This window comes from Somniosus microcephalus, chromosome 19, assembly GCF_052327205.1.
Source record: "Somniosus microcephalus isolate GS21.2 chromosome 19, FLI_Smic_1.0, whole genome shotgun sequence".
Lineage (NCBI taxonomy): Eukaryota > Metazoa > Chordata > Chondrichthyes > Squaliformes > Somniosidae > Somniosus > Somniosus microcephalus.
The window spans coordinates 57011547-57026196 of record NC_141005.1 but is presented as its reverse complement, the minus strand read 5'-3'; the positions used below and the strand labels follow the sequence as shown (position 1 = coordinate 57026196).

The 14650-nt window shown below is 44.7% G+C and overlaps 3 non-coding genes across 3 annotated transcripts; all 3 read left to right on the top strand.

Moving 5' to 3' along the window:
- Window positions 1-4704: 4704 nt before the first annotated feature.
- LOC147104471 (U6 spliceosomal RNA) lies at window positions 4705-4811 on the top strand. Its single transcript, XR_015072495.1, has one exon. It is a non-coding gene; the product is annotated as a U6 spliceosomal RNA (small nuclear RNA).
- Window positions 4812-9515: 4704 nt separating this feature from the next.
- Window positions 9516-9622, top strand: LOC147104470 (U6 spliceosomal RNA). The gene has a single exon (XR_015072483.1). It is a non-coding gene; the product is annotated as a U6 spliceosomal RNA (small nuclear RNA).
- A 4712-nt stretch (window positions 9623-14334) lies between these two features.
- LOC147104469 (U6 spliceosomal RNA) lies at window positions 14335-14441 on the top strand. The gene has a single exon (XR_015072472.1). It is a non-coding gene; the product is annotated as a U6 spliceosomal RNA (small nuclear RNA).
- The last annotated feature ends 209 nt before the right edge of the window (window positions 14442-14650 follow it).

Below are 14650 nucleotides of genomic sequence, written 5' to 3'. Positions count from 1 at the left end.
CACTTTTAAAACATTTCACCTTCTGCAAAACTTCCATATTTACTCCTGCTTTAGACACAAAATCAACTTCTTCATTCACCTGCTCCTCTAGTTCACTCATTTCAACTTTCTTTTCACTCCACAAATTGGTGAAGCTTCCATATTTTGCACTTTAAAACATACAATTTTCTGTAAAACTTTCATCTTTACAAAACAGAAAAATACCGCAGCTGCTGCCATCGGAAAAAATAGGGGCAGAGATTGCTGTTCCTCAAGGTTGCTTTGAGCTTCGTTGGGACAGTGTAAGAGACCGAGTCAGAGAGGACAGAGTGGGAATGGAGTGGAGAATTAAAGTGACAGGCGAATGGAAACTTGGGATAATGCTTGTGGGCCGGATGGAAGTGTTCCACAAAGCGGTCACCCAATCTGCATTTGGTCTCCTCAATGTATAGGAGACTGCATCGTGAGCAGCGAATACAGCATACTGAATTGCAAGAAGTACAAGTAAATTGCTGTTTCACCTGGAAGGAATGTTTGGGGCCCTGGACGGTGGGAAGGGAAGAGGTAAAAGGGCAGATGTTGCATCTAATTTCTAAGTTAGGTTTGGTGTGCATGTCTGTAAATGCACAAAATATAGGTAATGAGGTTGGTGAGCTGCAGGCGCAACTAGCCGCATGGCAATATGATGTAGTGCCGATACCTGACACCTGGCTCAAAAAAGGGAGGATTGAATGCTGAATATTCCTGGGTACAAGGTATTCAGAAAAGATCGGGAAGGAAAAAAAAAGAGGAGGGGTAGCAGTTTCGATTGAGGAAAATATTACAGTGGTAGAAAGAGAGAATGTCCTTGAGGAATCAAAGACAGAATCTATTTGGTTGGAGTTAAGCAGCAATAGAGGAGCGATTACACTACTTGGTGTATTTTATAGGCTGCCAAATACTGGGAAGGAGACAGAGGAGCAACTTTGCAAAGAAATTACTGAGAGGTGCGACAGCTATAGAGTAGAGATAAATGGAGATTTTAACTACCCCAATGTTGAATGGGGTAGTGATTGTGTTAAGGGCAGAGAAGGGGAGGAATTTCTGAAGTGTGTTCAGGAGAATTTTATTGATCAGTAAGTTTCCTGCCCAAAGAGGAAGGATGCATTGCTGGATCTAGTCCTGAGGAATGAAGTGGGTCAAGTGAAGAATGTCAGAGTTGGCGAGCCTCTTGGGAATAGTGATCATAAGGTTTAGATTAGTTATCATGCGAACGTAAAAGAATGAGTAAAAAGTAAGCAACAACTTGAAAAGAAAACCTAACAGCTCTTGAAAAATCTCACAACTCCAGAACAGCCCTGACACATGAAAGCAAATGGTTTACATGGGCTTTGTAACTTTAGCTGTTGGTATGCACAGAAACATTGACTGGTATTGGAGCAAAGTACAAAATCGATGATCCATTTCTCAAGGGGCTCTGGGAGAATGCTCTCGGAAACTGTAGGATGTTTGCAGTAAAATTGACGATACATTCTGGTTAACTTTAAGCACTTTCATACTTCACATGATAGATTTTTACTCAAAAAAGGAAATTGATGTGACATTTTGGATTTTCAACAGACCATCGTTTTACCCACAATTTACCCCGAAGTCAGTCCACACCCTCTGGTTCAGTTCGCAGACACACTGTATCCCATCCAACCGCCGAACCCTTTCACTGTGAAACTCTCTTCTCCCCTTCTAAAGCAGTTAAGCTGGTATTCTTTTTTTTAATATAAGCTGGTATTCTTGTTCAAATCTAGTTGTCCAAAGTGCCACTCTCAGCTCCTCATCACCTTCCCCAAAGCACAGTTAACAGCTTCTGACACTTTGTTACCATCCATTTCCCCCTTTCATGGCCAGGAGTAAATACATTTGCAAATAATGTTTCAGCGGACACCATGCTGGCGATTTGTCCACAGCCTTGGTGTCAGCCAGCTTTTCTCTTCCACCAGGTTCCCGAAATGTCGACTTGTCTGTTCTCTCCATCTGACCGATCTGACCTGCTGAGTGTTAGCAGCATTTTCTCTTTTTGTTCCAGATTTCCAGCAACTGCGGTATTTTTCTTTTAGCTCGTATGAAAGTGTTACAGAAAATTGTATATTTTAAAAGTGCAAAATATGGAAGCTTCACCAATTTGTCGAGTCAGAAGGTTGAAATGAGTGAACGAGAGGAGGATGAAGAAGTTGACTTTGTGTTATGAGTTGGGTTGAAAGCAGGAGTAAAGAGGGATGTTTTGCAGAAAGTGAAATGTTTTAAAAGTGTAAAATATGGAACACTTCACAAATTTGTGATTCGATGCTTCAGATCGTGTTTGTCTAATCTAATTCAATTTTTTGATGAAGTAACGGGGAGGATTAATGAAGGGAATGCAATGGATGTTGTCTACATGGATTTTCGGAAGGCGTTTGACAAAGTACTACATCGAAGGCTGATTAACAAAATTGAGGCTCATGGAATAGGTGGGTCAGTGGCAGCTTGGATAAGGAATTGGCTTAAGGACAGAAAACAGCGAGTTGTGATAAATGGCTGTTTTTCAGACTGGAGGATGGTAGACGGTGGTGTTCCCCAAGGGTCATTGCTGGGGCCACTGCTTTTTTTGATATATATACAAATGACCTGGATAATGGAGTACAGAGTAGAATTTCTAAACTTACCGATGACACCAAATTTGGGGTTGTGGCAAACAGTGAGGATGATACCAATCGACTGCAACAGGACATAGAAAGGCTAGCAGAATGGGCAGACAAGTGGCAGATGGAATTTAATACAGCAAAGTGTGAGGTGATGCATTTTGGCAGAAGGAACAGGGGGAGGCAATATACACTTAATGGCACAGTTATAAAGAGTGTGCAGGGACAGAGGGACCTGGGAGTTAATGTGCATAGGTCCTTGGCAGTGGCAGGATGTATTGAGTGAGTGGTTAACAAAGCATATGGGATCTTGGGCTTCATAAATAGAGGCACTGAGTACAAAAGTAGAGAAGTTGTGCTGAACCTTTATAAAGCGCTGGTTAGGCCACAGCTGCAGTATTGCATCCAGTTCTGGTCACCACACTTTAGGAAGGATGTGAAGGCCCTTGAGAAGGTGCAGAGGAGGTTTACCAGAATGGTTCCAGGGATGGGGGATCTTAGCTACAAGGACAGGTTGGAGAAGTTGGATTTGTTTTCATTAGAGCAAAGGAGGTTGAGGGGGGATTTGATAGAGGTGTACAAGATTATGATGGGTTTGGATAAGGTAGACAGAGAAAGGCTGTTCCCACTAGTTGATGGTACAAGGGCTAGGGGACACAGATTTAAGGTTTTGGGCAAGAGATACAGGGGGGATGTGAGGAAAAACTTTTTTACGCAGCGAGTGGTGAGGACCTGGAACTCTCTGCCGACAGAAGTGATGGAAGCGGAGACACTCAATGTTTTCAAGGGGAGACTGGATAGGCACCTGAGGGAAACAACTTTGCAGGGCTACGGGGATAGAGCGGGGGAATGGGACTGACTGGATTGCTCTACAGAGAGCCAGCACGGACTCGATGGGCCGAATGGCCTCCTTCTGTGCCGTTATGACTCTATGACTATGACTATGATATCGGTCCCAGCTCTTTTCCGGTGCAACCGTCAATCTTGAACAGGCCCTTCCTGCCACAGAACTGGTCCCAATGTCCCAGGAATGTGAAGCTCTCCCTCCTGCACCATGTCTCTAGCCACACTTTAACCTACCATAACTTTGTATTTGTATTCACACTAGCACATGGCATGGGGAATAATCCAGGGATTACCACCTTTGAGGTCCTGCTTTTTAACTTCCGCCCTAGCACTTCAAACCTCTTCCTCCCTTTGTCATTGGTTCTGACATGGACCACAGCCTCTGGCTCTTCCCCTCCCCCCCGCAGAAAGTCCTGCACCCTCTCAGTGATGTCCCTTACCCTGGCACCAGGGAGACAACATACCATACGGAGCATAAGTAACATGATCCTGACAACTTGTATTTATATAGCACCTTTAGCACAGTAAAACGTCCCAATACGCTTCAGAGGTAAGTACTCAAAGAAAATTTGACGTAAGGATATATTAGCATTGGTGACCAAAAGTTTAAAGAGATGCATTTTAAGGAGGGCTTCAATGGAAGAGAGCGAGGTGGAGGTTTAGGAACAGTGTTCCACAGCTTGGGGCCCAGCCAGCTGAAGGCACGGCGCCAATGGAGGAGCGAAGGGAGGGGAGAAGGGCCCGGGGCCGGGTGATGTGTGTGGAAAGGCGGGCACGACCCCTGAATGCTGCCGGTCCTCAGCCACACTCTCCACACGGGGACTGTAAACAGCACCGGATAAACCCCGCCCACCGGGAAACCCAGCACAGCAACAGGCCCCGCCCCGCCCCCTGAGCATCACAGGCCCCGCCCCTGAACATCCCAGGCCCCGCCCCCTGAGCATCCCAGGCCCCGCCCCCAGAGCCCCACGGTTTCAGACTCGCCCACCGGCTTCATTTACATTTGGACCCTGCCGCCCATAATGCTCTGCGCAGAAAACTATATTACCTTCAATTGTGATGTTATTAGAACATAAGTAATTAAAGGAGACGTTCTTAATTTCAGATCAGCTACATCTTGTGTTGTGGGAAAATTCTAATTCAAAATATAACAAAAAATAAAGAACCATCAGCTAAAGGTGTTTAATATGTCCATGCTTTATATAGCAGTCCGCTTCATTTTACATTCGTGCTCGCTTCGGCAGCACATATACTAAAATTGGAACGATACAGAGAAGATTAGCATGGCCCCTGCGCAAGGATGACACGCAAATTCGTGAAGCGTTCCATATTTTACACTTTTAAAACATTTCACCTTCTGCAAAACTTCCATATTTACTCCTGCTTTAGACACAAAATCAACTTCTTCATTCACCTGCTCCTCTAGTTCACTCATTTCAACTTTCTTTTCACTCCACAAATTGGTGAAGCTTCCATATTTTGCACTTTAAAACATACAATTTTCTGTAAAACTTTCATCTTTACAAAACAGAAAAATACCGCAGCTGCTGCCATCGGAAAAAATAGGGGCAGAGATTGCTGTTCCTCAAGGTTGCTTTGAGCTTCGTTGGGACAGTGTAAGAGACCGAGTCAGAGAGGACAGAGTGGGAATGGAGTGGAGAATTAAAGTGACAGGCGAATGGAAACTTGGGATAATGCTTGTGGGCCGGATGGAAGTGTTCCACAAAGCGGTCACCCAATCTGCATTTGGTCTCCTCAATGTATAGGAGACTGCATCGTGAGCAGCGAATACAGCATACTGAATTGCAAGAAGTACAAGTAAATTGCTGTTTCACCTGGAAGGAATGTTTGGGGCCCTGGACGGTGGGAAGGGAAGAGGTAAAAGGGCAGATGTTGCATCTAATTTCTAAGTTAGGTTTGGTGTGCATGTCTGTAAATGCACAAAATATAGGTAATGAGGTTGGTGAGCTGCAGGCGCAACTAGCCGCATGGCAATATGATGTAGTGCCGATACCTGACACCTGGCTCAAAAAAGGGAGGATTGAATGCTGAATATTCCTGGGTACAAGGTATTCAGAAAAGATCGGGAAGGAAAAAAAAAGAGGAGGGGTAGCAGTTTCGATTGAGGAAAATATTACAGTGGTAGAAAGAGAGAATGTCCTTGAGGAATCAAAGACAGAATCTATTTGGTTGGAGTTAAGCAGCAATAGAGGAGCGATTACACTACTTGGTGTATTTTATAGGCTGCCAAATACTGGGAAGGAGACAGAGGAGCAACTTTGCAAAGAAATTACTGAGAGGTGCGACAGCTATAGAGTAGAGATAAATGGAGATTTTAACTACCCCAATGTTGAATGGGGTAGTGATTGTGTTAAGGGCAGAGAAGGGGAGGAATTTCTGAAGTGTGTTCAGGAGAATTTTATTGATCAGTAAGTTTCCTGCCCAAAGAGGAAGGATGCATTGCTGGATCTAGTCCTGAGGAATGAAGTGGGTCAAGTGAAGAATGTCAGAGTTGGCGAGCCTCTTGGGAATAGTGATCATAAGGTTTAGATTAGTTATCATGCGAACGTAAAAGAATGAGTAAAAAGTAAGCAACAACTTGAAAAGAAAACCTAACAGCTCTTGAAAAATCTCACAACTCCAGAACAGCCCTGACACATGAAAGCAAATGGTTTACATGGGCTTTGTAACTTTAGCTGTTGGTATGCACAGAAACATTGACTGGTATTGGAGCAAAGTACAAAATCGATGATCCATTTCTCAAGGGGCTCTGGGAGAATGCTCTCGGAAACTGTAGGATGTTTGCAGTAAAATTGACGATACATTCTGGTTAACTTTAAGCACTTTCATACTTCACATGATAGATTTTTACTCAAAAAAGGAAATTGATGTGACATTTTGGATTTTCAACAGACCATCGTTTTACCCACAATTTACCCCGAAGTCAGTCCACACCCTCTGGTTCAGTTCGCAGACACACTGTATCCCATCCAACCGCCGAACCCTTTCACTGTGAAACTCTCTTCTCCCCTTCTAAAGCAGTTAAGCTGGTATTCTTTTTTTTAATATAAGCTGGTATTCTTGTTCAAATCTAGTTGTCCAAAGTGCCACTCTCAGCTCCTCATCACCTTCCCCAAAGCACAGTTAACAGCTTCTGACACTTTGTTACCATCCATTTCCCCCTTTCATGGCCAGGAGTAAATACATTTGCAAATAATGTTTCAGCGGACACCATGCTGGCGATTTGTCCACAGCCTTGGTGTCAGCCAGCTTTTCTCTTCCACCAGGTTCCCGAAATGTCGACTTGTCTGTTCTCTCCATCTGACCGATCTGACCTGCTGAGTGTTAGCAGCATTTTCTCTTTTTGTTCCAGATTTCCAGCAACTGCGGTATTTTTCTTTTAGCTCGTATGAAAGTGTTACAGAAAATTGTATATTTTAAAAGTGCAAAATATGGAAGCTTCACCAATTTGTCGAGTCAGAAGGTTGAAATGAGTGAACGAGAGGAGGATGAAGAAGTTGACTTTGTGTTATGAGTTGGGTTGAAAGCAGGAGTAAAGAGGGATGTTTTGCAGAAAGTGAAATGTTTTAAAAGTGTAAAATATGGAACACTTCACAAATTTGTGATTCGATGCTTCAGATCGTGTTTGTCTAATCTAATTCAATTTTTTGATGAAGTAACGGGGAGGATTAATGAAGGGAATGCAATGGATGTTGTCTACATGGATTTTCGGAAGGCGTTTGACAAAGTACTACATCGAAGGCTGATTAACAAAATTGAGGCTCATGGAATAGGTGGGTCAGTGGCAGCTTGGATAAGGAATTGGCTTAAGGACAGAAAACAGCGAGTTGTGATAAATGGCTGTTTTTCAGACTGGAGGATGGTAGACGGTGGTGTTCCCCAAGGGTCATTGCTGGGGCCACTGCTTTTTTTGATATATATACAAATGACCTGGATAATGGAGTACAGAGTAGAATTTCTAAACTTACCGATGACACCAAATTTGGGGTTGTGGCAAACAGTGAGGATGATACCAATCGACTGCAACAGGACATAGAAAGGCTAGCAGAATGGGCAGACAAGTGGCAGATGGAATTTAATACAGCAAAGTGTGAGGTGATGCATTTTGGCAGAAGGAACAGGGGGAGGCAATATACACTTAATGGCACAGTTATAAAGAGTGTGCAGGGACAGAGGGACCTGGGAGTTAATGTGCATAGGTCCTTGGCAGTGGCAGGATGTATTGAGTGAGTGGTTAACAAAGCATATGGGATCTTGGGCTTCATAAATAGAGGCACTGAGTACAAAAGTAGAGAAGTTGTGCTGAACCTTTATAAAGCGCTGGTTAGGCCACAGCTGCAGTATTGCATCCAGTTCTGGTCACCACACTTTAGGAAGGATGTGAAGGCCCTTGAGAAGGTGCAGAGGAGGTTTACCAGAATGGTTCCAGGGATGGGGGATCTTAGCTACAAGGACAGGTTGGAGAAGTTGGATTTGTTTTCATTAGAGCAAAGGAGGTTGAGGGGGGATTTGATAGAGGTGTACAAGATTATGATGGGTTTGGATAAGGTAGACAGAGAAAGGCTGTTCCCACTAGTTGATGGTACAAGGGCTAGGGGACACAGATTTAAGGTTTTGGGCAAGAGATACAGGGGGGATGTGAGGAAAAACTTTTTTACGCAGCGAGTGGTGAGGACCTGGAACTCTCTGCCGACAGAAGTGATGGAAGCGGAGACACTCAATGTTTTCAAGGGGAGACTGGATAGGCACCTGAGGGAAACAACTTTGCAGGGCTACGGGGATAGAGCGGGGGAATGGGACTGACTGGATTGCTCTACAGAGAGCCAGCACGGACTCGATGGGCCGAATGGCCTCCTTCTGTGCCGTTATGACTCTATGACTATGACTATGATATCGGTCCCAGCTCTTTTCCGGTGCAACCGTCAATCTTGAACAGGCCCTTCCTGCCACAGAACTGGTCCCAATGTCCCAGGAATGTGAAGCTCTCCCTCCTGCACCATGTCTCTAGCCACACTTTAACCTACCATAACTTTGTATTTGTATTCACACTAGCACATGGCATGGGGAATAATCCAGGGATTACCACCTTTGAGGTCCTGCTTTTTAACTTCCGCCCTAGCACTTCAAACCTCTTCCTCCCTTTGTCATTGGTTCTGACATGGACCACAGCCTCTGGCTCTTCCCCTCCCCCCCGCAGAAAGTCCTGCACCCTCTCAGTGATGTCCCTTACCCTGGCACCAGGGAGACAACATACCATACGGAGCATAAGTAACATGATCCTGACAACTTGTATTTATATAGCACCTTTAGCACAGTAAAACGTCCCAATACGCTTCAGAGGTAAGTACTCAAAGAAAATTTGACGTAAGGATATATTAGCATTGGTGACCAAAAGTTTAAAGAGATGCATTTTAAGGAGGGCTTCAATGGAAGAGAGCGAGGTGGAGGTTTAGGAACAGTGTTCCACAGCTTGGGGCCCAGCCAGCTGAAGGCACGGCGCCAATGGAGGAGCGAAGGGAGGGGAGAAGGGCCCGGGGCCGGGTGATGTGTGTGGAAAGGCGGGCACGACCCCTGAATGCTGCCGGTCCTCAGCCACACTCTCCACACGGGGACTGTAAACAGCACCGGATAAACCCCGCCCACCGGGAAACCCAGCACAGCAACAGGCCCCGCCCCGCCCCCTGAGCATCACAGGCCCCGCCCCTGAACATCCCAGGCCCCGCCCCCTGAGCATCCCAGGCCCCGCCCCCAGAGCCCCACGGTTTCAGACTCGCCCACCGGCTTCATTTACATTTGGACCCTGCCGCCCATAATGCTCTGCGCAGAAAACTATATTACCTTCAATTGTGATGTTATTAGAACATAAGTAATTAAAGGAGACGTTCTTAATTTCAGATCAGCTACATCTTGTGTTGTGGGAAAATTCTAATTCAAAATATAACAAAAAATAAAGAACCATCAGCTAAAGGTGTTTAATATGTCCATGCTTTATATAGCAGTCCGCTTCATTTTACATTCGTGCTCGCTTCGGCAGCACATATACTAAAATTGGAACGATACAGAGAAGATTAGCATGGCCCCTGCGCAAGGATGACACGCAAATTCGTGAAGCGTTCCATATTTTACACTTTTAAAACATTTCACCTTCTGCAAAACTTCCATATTTACTCCTGCTTTAGACACAAAATCAACTTCTTCATTCACCTGCTCCTCTAGTTCACTCATTTCAACTTTCTTTTCACTCCACAAATTGGTGAAGCTTCCATATTTTGCACTTTAAAACATACAATTTTCTGTAAAACTTTCATCTTTACAAAACAGAAAAATACCGCAGCTGCTGCCATCGGAAAAAATAGGGGCAGAGATTGCTGTTCCTCAAGGTTGCTTTGAGCTTCGTTGGGACAGTGTAAGAGACCGAGTCAGAGAGGACAGAGTGGGAATGGAGTGGAGAATTAAAGTGACAGGCGAATGGAAACTTGGGATAATGCTTGTGGGCCGGATGGAAGTGTTCCACAAAGCGGTCACCCAATCTGCATTTGGTCTCCTCAATGTATAGGAGACTGCATCGTGAGCAGCGAATACAGCATACTGAATTGCAAGAAGTACAAGTAAATTGCTGTTTCACCTGGAAGGAATGTTTGGGGCCCTGGACGGTGGGAAGGGAAGAGGTAAAAGGGCAGATGTTGCATCTAATTTCTAAGTTAGGTTTGGTGTGCATGTCTGTAAATGCACAAAATATAGGTAATGAGGTTGGTGAGCTGCAGGCGCAACTAGCCGCATGGCAATATGATGTAGTGCCGATACCTGACACCTGGCTCAAAAAAGGGAGGATTGAATGCTGAATATTCCTGGGTACAAGGTATTCAGAAAAGATCGGGAAGGAAAAAAAAAGAGGAGGGGTAGCAGTTTCGATTGAGGAAAATATTACAGTGGTAGAAAGAGAGAATGTCCTTGAGGAATCAAAGACAGAATCTATTTGGTTGGAGTTAAGCAGCAATAGAGGAGCGATTACACTACTTGGTGTATTTTATAGGCTGCCAAATACTGGGAAGGAGACAGAGGAGCAACTTTGCAAAGAAATTACTGAGAGGTGCGACAGCTATAGAGTAGAGATAAATGGAGATTTTAACTACCCCAATGTTGAATGGGGTAGTGATTGTGTTAAGGGCAGAGAAGGGGAGGAATTTCTGAAGTGTGTTCAGGAGAATTTTATTGATCAGTAAGTTTCCTGCCCAAAGAGGAAGGATGCATTGCTGGATCTAGTCCTGAGGAATGAAGTGGGTCAAGTGAAGAATGTCAGAGTTGGCGAGCCTCTTGGGAATAGTGATCATAAGGTTTAGATTAGTTATCATGCGAACGTAAAAGAATGAGTAAAAAGTAAGCAACAACTTGAAAAGAAAACCTAACAGCTCTTGAAAAATCTCACAACTCCAGAACAGCCCTGACACATGAAAGCAAATGGTTTACATGGGCTTTGTAACTTTAGCTGTTGGTATGCACAGAAACATTGACTGGTATTGGAGCAAAGTACAAAATCGATGATCCATTTCTCAAGGGGCTCTGGGAGAATGCTCTCGGAAACTGTAGGATGTTTGCAGTAAAATTGACGATACATTCTGGTTAACTTTAAGCACTTTCATACTTCACATGATAGATTTTTACTCAAAAAAGGAAATTGATGTGACATTTTGGATTTTCAACAGACCATCGTTTTACCCACAATTTACCCCGAAGTCAGTCCACACCCTCTGGTTCAGTTCGCAGACACACTGTATCCCATCCAACCGCCGAACCCTTTCACTGTGAAACTCTCTTCTCCCCTTCTAAAGCAGTTAAGCTGGTATTCTTTTTTTTAATATAAGCTGGTATTCTTGTTCAAATCTAGTTGTCCAAAGTGCCACTCTCAGCTCCTCATCACCTTCCCCAAAGCACAGTTAACAGCTTCTGACACTTTGTTACCATCCATTTCCCCCTTTCATGGCCAGGAGTAAATACATTTGCAAATAATGTTTCAGCGGACACCATGCTGGCGATTTGTCCACAGCCTTGGTGTCAGCCAGCTTTTCTCTTCCACCAGGTTCCCGAAATGTCGACTTGTCTGTTCTCTCCATCTGACCGATCTGACCTGCTGAGTGTTAGCAGCATTTTCTCTTTTTGTTCCAGATTTCCAGCAACTGCGGTATTTTTCTTTTAGCTCGTATGAAAGTGTTACAGAAAATTGTATATTTTAAAAGTGCAAAATATGGAAGCTTCACCAATTTGTCGAGTCAGAAGGTTGAAATGAGTGAACGAGAGGAGGATGAAGAAGTTGACTTTGTGTTATGAGTTGGGTTGAAAGCAGGAGTAAAGAGGGATGTTTTGCAGAAAGTGAAATGTTTTAAAAGTGTAAAATATGGAACACTTCACAAATTTGTGATTCGATGCTTCAGATCGTGTTTGTCTAATCTAATTCAATTTTTTGATGAAGTAACGGGGAGGATTAATGAAGGGAATGCAATGGATGTTGTCTACATGGATTTTCGGAAGGCGTTTGACAAAGTACTACATCGAAGGCTGATTAACAAAATTGAGGCTCATGGAATAGGTGGGTCAGTGGCAGCTTGGATAAGGAATTGGCTTAAGGACAGAAAACAGCGAGTTGTGATAAATGGCTGTTTTTCAGACTGGAGGATGGTAGACGGTGGTGTTCCCCAAGGGTCATTGCTGGGGCCACTGCTTTTTTTGATATATATACAAATGACCTGGATAATGGAGTACAGAGTAGAATTTCTAAACTTACCGATGACACCAAATTTGGGGTTGTGGCAAACAGTGAGGATGATACCAATCGACTGCAACAGGACATAGAAAGGCTAGCAGAATGGGCAGACAAGTGGCAGATGGAATTTAATACAGCAAAGTGTGAGGTGATGCATTTTGGCAGAAGGAACAGGGGGAGGCAATATACACTTAATGGCACAGTTATAAAGAGTGTGCAGGGACAGAGGGACCTGGGAGTTAATGTGCATAGGTCCTTGGCAGTGGCAGGATGTATTGAGTGAGTGGTTAACAAAGCATATGGGATCTTGGGCTTCATAAATAGAGGCACTGAGTACAAAAGTAGAGAAGTTGTGCTGAACCTTTATAAAGCGCTGGTTAGGCCACAGCTGCAGTATTGCATCCAGTTCTGGTCACCACACTTTAGGAAGGATGTGAAGGCCCTTGAGAAGGTGCAGAGGAGGTTTACCAGAATGGTTCCAGGGATGGGGGATCTTAGCTACAAGGACAGGTTGGAGAAGTTGGATTTGTTTTCATTAGAGCAAAGGAGGTTGAGGGGGGATTTGATAGAGGTGTACAAGATTATGATGGGTTTGGATAAGGTAGACAGAGAAAGGCTGTTCCCACTAGTTGATGGTACAAGGGCTAGGGGACACAGATTTAAGGTTTTGGGCAAGAGATACAGGGGGGATGTGAGGAAAAACTTTTTTACGCAGCGAGTGGTGAGGACCTGGAACTCTCTGCCGACAGAAGTGATGGAAGCGGAGACACTCAATGTTTTCAAGGGGAGACTGGATAGGCACCTGAGGGAAACAACTTTGCAGGGCTACGGGGATAGAGCGGGGGAATGGGACTGACTGGATTGCTCTACAGAGAGCCAGCACGGACTCGATGGGCCGAATGGCCTCCTTCTGTGCCGTTATGACTCTATGACTATGACTCTATGACTATGATATCGGTCCCAGCTCTTTTCCGGTGCAACCGTCAATCTTGAACAGGCCCTTCCTGCCACAGAACTGGTCCCAATGTCCCAGGAATGTGAAGCTCTCCCTCCTGCACCATGTCTCTAGCCACACTTTAACCTACCATAACTTTGTATTTGTATTCACACTAGCACATGGCATGGGGAATAATCCAGGGATTACCACCTTTGAGGTCCTGCTTTTTAACTTCCGCCCTAGCACTTCAAACCTCTTCCTCCCTTTGTCATTGGTTCTGACATGGACCACAGCCTCTGGCTCTTCCCCTCCCCCCCGCAGAAAGTCCTGCACCCTCTCAGTGATGTCCCTTACCCTGGCACCAGGGAGACAACATACCATACGGAGCATAAGTAACATGATCCTGACAACTTGTATTTATATAGCACCTTTAGCACAGTAAAACGTCCCAATACGCTTCAGAGGTAAGTACTCAAAGAAAATTTGACGTAAGGATATATTAGCATTGGTGACCAAAAGTTTAAAGAGATGCATTTTAAGGAGGGCTTCAATGGAAGAGAGCGAGGTGGAGGTTTAGGAACAGTGTTCCACAGCTTGGGGCCCAGCCAGCTGAAGGCACGGCGCCAATGGAGGAGCGAAGGGAGGGGAGAAGGGCCCGGGGCCGGGTGATGTGTGTGGAAAGGCGGGCACGACCCCTGAATGCTGCCGGTCCTCAGCCACACTCTCCACACGGGGACTGTAAACAGCACCGGATAAACCCCGCCCACCGGGAAACCCAGCACAGCAACAGGCCCCGCCCCGCCCCCTGAGCATCACAGGCCCCGCCCCTGAACATCCCAGGCCCCGCCCCCTGAGCATCCCAGGCCCCGCCCCCAGAGCCCCACGGTTTCAGACTCGCCCACCGGCTTCATTTACATTTGGACCCTGCCGCCCATAATGCTCTGCGCAGAAAACTATATTACCTTCAATTGTGATGTTATTAGAACATAAGTAATTAAAGGAGACGTTCTTAATTTCAGATCAGCTACATCTTGTGTTGTGGGAAAATTCTAATTCAAAATATAACAAAAAATAAAGAACCATCAGCTAAAGGTGTTTAATATGTCCATGCTTTATATAGCAGTCCGCTTTATTTTACATTCGTGCTCGCTTCGGCAGCACATATACTAAAATTGGAACGATACAGAGAAGATTAGCATGGCCCCTGCGCAAGGATGACACGCAAATTCGTGAAGCGTTCCATATTTTACACTTTTAAAACATTTCACCTTCTGCAAAACTTCCATATTTACTCCTGCTTTAGACACAAAATCAACTTCTTCATTCACCTGCTCCTCTAGTTCACTCATTTCAACTTTCTTTTCACTCCACAAATTGGTGAAGCTTCCATATTTTGCACTTTAAAACATACAATTTTCTGTAAAACTTTCATCTTTACAAAACAGAAAAATACCGCAG